Raw genomic sequence first — 7,322 nt, 5'->3', positions numbered from 1 at the left:
GGGGCTGGGGCTGCAAAGCTTGGTTTAGGAGAAGAAAGCCTGCACTGGCCAGCTGGTGTGCCAGTCACTGCTCTTCCATACCATCATGCTTCGTCCTTGCTACATGTCAGCACCATCCCGTGCAGAAACGCATGCTTCTGGAGCAGCTGCCCATGAGCCAGCGGTCCTGCTGCATGTGCCTATGCCAGCCATGCGTGCTCAAGAGATGCTGCCCCTGCTGCTGATGGTTTGCCCACAGAGGGTTCGCTTCTCACCATTTCCTTTTGCAAAGCAACTGTGCCAACGCACCAGGTATGTCAAACTGGGAGAGAGAAAGAAAGAAAGAAAGAAGTGAAAAGGAGTTAACCAGACTAGCCATAATGCCGCCTGTGAATTTCTATGGGCATCTGGAACAACTGCGGCTGGAGAACAAAACAAATGTCATGGTGTGAGAGACCTGCTCTTCGTGAGGCAAAGAGGGGGAAGAGGAATAGAAAGGGACATTTGCAATTCTGGTGCCTGAGCACACTCTGCATCACAGGGCTGCATCACACAGCCACAGGGCTGCCAATTCCGCTGCCCTCAGAGGGCTGATGACTTCTTGTTCACCCCAGTAGCTTGCAGGCCAGCGCACAGCTGCTTGTCACAGAACCTGATGCTGCAAACCCTCCCGCACTGCGTGATTTCAGGTATGCAAGCAGTCCTGTTGGGGTAACCTGTCGGCAGCTAATTCTGGGAGCGATGACACTGCCAACACCTCAGGCCTCATATGAGAACAAGAATCACAATCCTAATGCCTTGAAGGATACACTAAAACTAATTTTCAGCAGTGATTTTACCAAGTTCATTCCCAGAAAGTTTCATGCACATTTACAATTGCTTTATGTAGCTTTTTTTTTTTTTTCCAGAAGCAGGAGAATAACATTTAAAAAAAAAAAAAAAACATAAAATTTGAAAATGTTCAACAAGAACATTACCTTTTAACAAAAAAGTACATGTGACACAAAGCAGCCAAAGGTTTGTCCTCAGGCACAGCACAGAGAAATTAAACTGAAACCACAAAATTTATACTGAGCATGGCAATATCTATAAGATTCATGAGAAAACAGTATATTTTACTTTTCAGAAGATATCTTCTTCCAGATTTGAGACAAAACAATATGCCTGCAAAGGCAAATAAATGTACCTGGTAAGAACTGATTGGTCCTTTAAAAAGCTGATACAACTGCTAAGAGTGTCCATTTGGAAATGCCAAAATCCACAACACTGTGTTGCATACATTGCAAACCGCAATAACAAAATGATAAAAAAAGAAAACAAACATATTTTATTTGTGCAAAGAATTTCTATATTTAGAATAGTTACACGTGAAAATCGTGATCATAAAAATATGCAACTAAGTTCTTCTAAAGCAAGCAAAGAATGGCCTGATATGTTAGTTCTAAGCACATTGGAGAAAGTTTGGGGGTTTCTGTCTCCCTGTGAGGAAGCGGGGAAAGCAGCAGCAGGCATTACAAAGTGCAGACCCTCTCCCAGATGTGAAGCAGCAAAAGGGTGTTTTAGTCCCTTGTGATTCAACATCCGTGCCACAGCTGCAGGGTAGCTTCTCCCCAGAAAGGCCCATGGGAAGGTTTTATCAATGCCTGTCTTGAAGCTGTGGGAGAAAGGTACTCCATAATCCCATTCATTTAAAAATGCTAACCTTCTGAGAGTTTTATACAGGATATGTCAAATGAAAGTTTGCTTAGTCTAAGCTGATAGATAGTAGGTGCTAATTACATAAAAGATGATGATCAGGTCAAGGAGAAGAAGATGTATCCAAGGTTATGATTAGATTACTTTAAATCTTTGTGAAATTTTCATCTACAGCCTGACCACAGATGCCTTACAGGGTCCCCATTTTTCATTAAGGTGGAATTCCATAGTCAGCTATGTTTTTCACAAATGAGAGTTAGTGATGGGCTCGTCTCTCTGACTAATCCCTTCTGCCTACCCCTCTGAGGGTGCAGGTGCTGACGCTCCACAGAAATGGCATATTTGGGGAGCAGAGAGAGGGGGCACAGGGGCCTGAGGTGCTGCTGTGGTTCTTTTCCAGCAGTGCCACATCACAAGATGGCAGGACATGGGTGTCACATCTGGTCAGCTGTCTCCTCATCTCACCTCAAGACAACCATGCTGAAGCAGAAGGCCTCACTGTAGGGCCTCGGTTGAATCGGGAGAATTTCAGAGGACCCAATCCTTACTTCTTTCCCACATAGGATAATCCACTTTCAGGGGCAACATTCCCTAGCTATGATTTGGCTCTTTACATTTTAGGCACAACATAAAAATTCAAAAGTATGTTGCTGTTACTATTGCAGTTGTGGTTGCCATTGTGAGTACGATAGCTGTTACCATTATTGATCCACAATTTGCCAAAGCTTGAGGCTGGAAGGACTCGTCAGACCACACCAGCCTGACACCTGAGCATTGGAGGCCACAGCATTTCATCTGCTCCCTCCTGCATTGAGCTCAAGGGCGTCTCTTTGACTGATCTGTTCCTTGTGTTTAGCCAAAGCACATCTTCCCAAAAACACCCAGAGATGCAAGTCCTGCAGCCTCCCATGGTCACTCATCTGAAGATTGACCAGCCTCCCTGGTAAAGATTGCAGCTAATTTCTCATTTGAATCTGTTTGGCTCCAATTGCTGGCCACCCGTTCTTCATATCCCTTCCTCTAGTAGATTAAAGAGTCCTGTAGGCCCGATCCACTCTCCATAGAGGTAATTGTTCACTGTAATCAGGTCCCTTTCCAACCTTCCCTTCAATGAACTGAATAGAGTGGGTCTTTAAGCCTCTCACTGTAGACCATCAACTTCTGGCTCTCTGACTTCTTTTTTAAAAGGATCCATAACCCCCCCAAAAATATATTTCAGACCTGGTTTCACCATTGTGGAGCATAAAGACGAACCCCAATTTCTTATGCCACTGTACTGCATGGATAGCACTGCCCTCCTCTTGCCACAGCAAAGCTGGATTTTTGTGCAACTCTTGGGACCTTCTTGGATGCTACTGACCAGGGTGCAGTCCCTGATTTTGCAGGTGCAGATTGCTTTCAATGTGCACCTAATTCAACATTATACAAATGTCAGAGCTGCCTCCACCTATTAAATGAAGCAGACCACATTATATTTAATCATAGAATCATAGAATATCCCGACTTGGAAGGGACCCTAAAAGATCATGCCCAACTCCTGGCACCGCACAGCTCTACCCAAAATTTCAGACCATGTGACTAAGTGCACAGTCCAATCACTTCTTAAATTCAGACAGGCTTGGTGCAATGACTACTTCCCTGGGGAGCCTGTTCCAGTGTGCAACCACCCTCTTGGTGAAGAACCTCTTCCTGATGTCCAGCCTAAACTTCCCCTGCCTCAGCTTAACACCATTCCCGCGGGTCCTATCACTGGTGATTATGGAGAATAGGTCACCTGCCTCTCCACTCCCCCTCGCGAGGAAGTTGTAGACCGCGATGAGGTCCCCCCTCAGCCTCCTCTTCTCCAGGCTGAACAGGCCCAGGGACCTCAGCCGCTCCTCATATGTCTTCCCCTCTAGGCCCTTCACCATGTTCATCGCCCTCCTCTGGACACTCTCCAACAGTTTAATGTCCTTTTTGTACTGTGGTGCCCAGAACTGCACACAGTACTCAAGGTGAGGCTGCACCAGCGCATTGATTGTCCCCACCAAGTTATTTCAGAGTTACAACCACATCATCGATGAAAATGTGGACAGACACAAGTGGTGGTCCTGTTCCCTGCAGAAAATCCCGGTAGAAAACCCCATTTTTTTTGCATTCCCATTTTTAGAACAGCCTGTTAGCCAGTTCTTCACCCCTTTACAATTTGGGGTAAATTTGGAGAATATCTGTTGTGTTACATGTTGTAATAGTAGCAGCTTTACTCAGAAATGAGATCTGTCTGACAAAATTCATTTTCCTTAATCAGCTGTGAGCAGTCCTTTAATTCCTGACCAACTGATTCCCAAAACGGTTCTTTATAACTGGCTCAGGCTACTTGGATAGGACCACTTGCCCTTTCTCAGTATTGGCACAGCAACATTCTCCCTGTTTTCTGGCATTTCCCTTCTATTTTGAGGTTTATTCAAAATTAACACCAGTATATGAACATTCTCCTCAGCCAAGTCTTTTAAGACTCTTGGGTAAAAGTTATTCAGTTGACATATATTGTTTAACATCTATTTATTGACTGGAATGTACTTATTAACCTCATTAGAGAATTTCCTTATATAATAAAAAGTCCTTATTGATTCCAAATGTAAAGCAGAAATAATCTTGACTTTTTCTGGGTTGTAAGTCTATTCACAGCTTTATCAAAGCTATTTATATATAGAATCCCAGTGTGTGTAGGATCTGTTTTATTCCTAGAATATCTTTTTTTTTTTATTTATAGATCTTCCTCTGTATCTTTCAAATCCTTTTATCTGTCTTTTTATCTTTGCAAAGACACTTTGGATCTCTTTTTGCCTTCTTAGATTTTTTCGATGCATACACTAAAATTCTCTTTGGCACTTATTGCAATATATTTTCCTTGTTACCCAGCTGTAACTTTTTTTTTCTTTTTCTCTTTTTCTTTTTTCTTTTTTAATCTTTTTTTTATCTCTCTTTCTCTTTCTCTTTCTCTTTCTCTTTCTCTTTCTCTTTCTCTTTCTCTTTCTCTTTCTCTTTCTCTTTCTCTCTCTCTCTCTCTCTCTCTCTCTTTCTTTCTTTTTCTCTTTCTTTATTTTTTCTTTTTTTCTTTTTTTTTCTTTCTTTTTTTCCCTTTTTTCCTTCACTTTTACAAGTTAAGTTATAAACGGATTTCTATAGTTATGTTCTATAGTTATGTTTCTCTAAACTGTTGATGTAACTTTTTGTTATGATTTAATCATTCCTGAGCAGTGACAGGAGTAGCTAGTTGGAGAAATGTTATAGACAATGGTATTCTGGAACTGGTCAGGAATCAGCTTTAATTATTAGGTTAAAAAAATAAATAAAATATAGAACACAAGAAAATACTGTTAAAAACACAGAGTTTTAGTTAAAACTTCCAATATCTATTGCAAAGCACCATGAAAACTATTAATTTATTTTTCCCATTTAATTATGTAAGTTTAAATTAACAACTTCAGTTTTCTTCTCATTTCCTTGCAATTTTGCATTATCTATTTAAGCACAATAACACCTTGTCCATGGCTCTGAGCTTCTGGTACTCCAGGCTTTCAAGTTCTTCATCCAATTAACACCTTATCTGCAAGTACGCAATCTACCACCTGAATTTGTGCTTTATTTGCAAACACAGAAGCTAACTGCTGTCTTGTACCTTGTTTATCACCTAACATTCAAGCACCATCTTTGTTTGCTGTTGGGACTGCCTTTCCAGAGCAGTGACTTAATGCACTCTCTTGACCTTGGAACAGTGACTACAAGGTTACTTCAGGATCAGTTCTGCATGTATCAGCTCCATGAGATATTTGATCTTCCCTAATTTAGTAATGTACATGAAAACCAGGCAAATTGATCTGTGTTCATGTAGCAATACTCTGTGCTCTGCAGCAATGATTTCATTATAAGCAAGGACTCAGTTAAATGGAAATAATTTGCGAGCAAAGTGTACTGATAGACTGTTAATGGACTGCAGCAAACAGGCCCCTCCTTGCTTCAAAAAAGTGCAGGTTTTTGGAGTTAGCTTCAAAACAGGGGAAACAGAGCTAACATGGATGTAAAAGTTCCAAGTTATTGCCAAATACAAAGAAGAGAAAAGACAAGAAAGAAAGGCATGGGTTTTTGTAACCTTAGAGACTCACTCAGCTGAATATTGACTTTACAACTCATAGAAAAGCAGTTTTCAGCTGACTTCAGATGTAGTATGAATGCTGCGAGTGACAGCAGAAATGAAACAGAAACTGCTAGAGTGCTAAATAACAAACGTTGAACCTCCACATTTCCCTGGGACGAATAATGCTCCTCGAAATGTGACCACTGCTGCCACCTTCCCCCCTGCCCTGCATCGCAAGATGCCACTTGAATAATAGCTAAGCCCTCTCAGATTACTTGTATTTGCCTTTAATTTTGTTGGCTAAGATCCTTGTCATACTTTCAAATTAAAAAATAAAAAAAAAAACTGTATTGCACTCATGAAGGTCAGATATGAAAGGACCAGACTCATGTCTGTAGACCCTTAATATTGCCCTTTCCTCCGCTAAACTCTTTTTGTCAGTGTTTCACTAGCAGAATATAAAAACATCCATGTAATGTTTACATATCACTGGTAAAATGATTACCTCAGTGTCTCCTAGTGAAAACACAATAAATAGTAAGTCAATTCCCTCCATTATTTCTCAGGCACAGTCACACAGTTTAAATTTAGGCAATTAATTCTGACGTTTTAAATCAACCCCATAGACATTCAACTAATTCTGTGAGTACAGAACCCAGATATTTTTGTGGTGGATGTGTTAACTCACACCCGAGGCAGATGCCTGATGAAAACTTCTCTTCAAGCACCCACCAAGATTCAGGCCTCAAACCTCTGCCTCTATTTTTTTCATAATACCTGGGTTCCTCTTAGAGTCCCATTATTTTGTGTGTGTGTGCTCCTTCATTTGAGTGCATATGACTCAGCTGTTATTATCAGCTCCAGATATTATTGCAATTGTTGCACTTTGGGAGGAATTGTGCACATTCAGGGAAGAAAAAGAATGGTTCTAGTCAAAAGCTAAAATACACTGAGTTCAACCTTCAAGGCTCAGGGACTAGAAGAAATAGAACCCAGTTATAGGTGGTTTTCACGTTATTATTACTGTTTTATTTTATTTTATTTTATTTTATTTTATTTTATTTTATTTTATTTTATTTTATATTTTATTTTATTTTATTTATTTGTTTTGTTTTGTTTTGTTTTATTCTATTTTTAGCATACTTAATTTGGTTGACCAGTTACTCTTATAGGGTGCTTTACTGTGTTTCCATGAGTTTGGCTCTATATTCTCTCTCAAAATGAAAAGCAGCCTTCCCCTTGGTTATTTCCAAGTTTATCTTCTTTTGCTTAGTAGCTGTTACTGTTGGAGTACACGTAAGGCCCAGAAGGAGACTCTTGCATGAACATCTTCAAATAAGCAGACCATGGGGCCATACAAGATGTGTCTTACAACACTAGATCAATCTGCCACATCACTCCTCAGCAAAGCCCATTTTTACTTGTATTTACTCAATACATACAGTATTTCTGTATAAGGTGTCTAGATATGTGATGTTTTTAATACAAAAATGCATATGGCAAACACATCTATGCTGCCACATTGTCGAGG

This window comes from Anser cygnoides, chromosome Z (genome assembly GCF_040182565.1).
Source record: "Anser cygnoides isolate HZ-2024a breed goose chromosome Z, Taihu_goose_T2T_genome, whole genome shotgun sequence".
Lineage (NCBI taxonomy): Eukaryota > Metazoa > Chordata > Aves > Anseriformes > Anatidae > Anser > Anser cygnoides.
Note: the sequence above shows the minus strand (reverse complement) of the source record.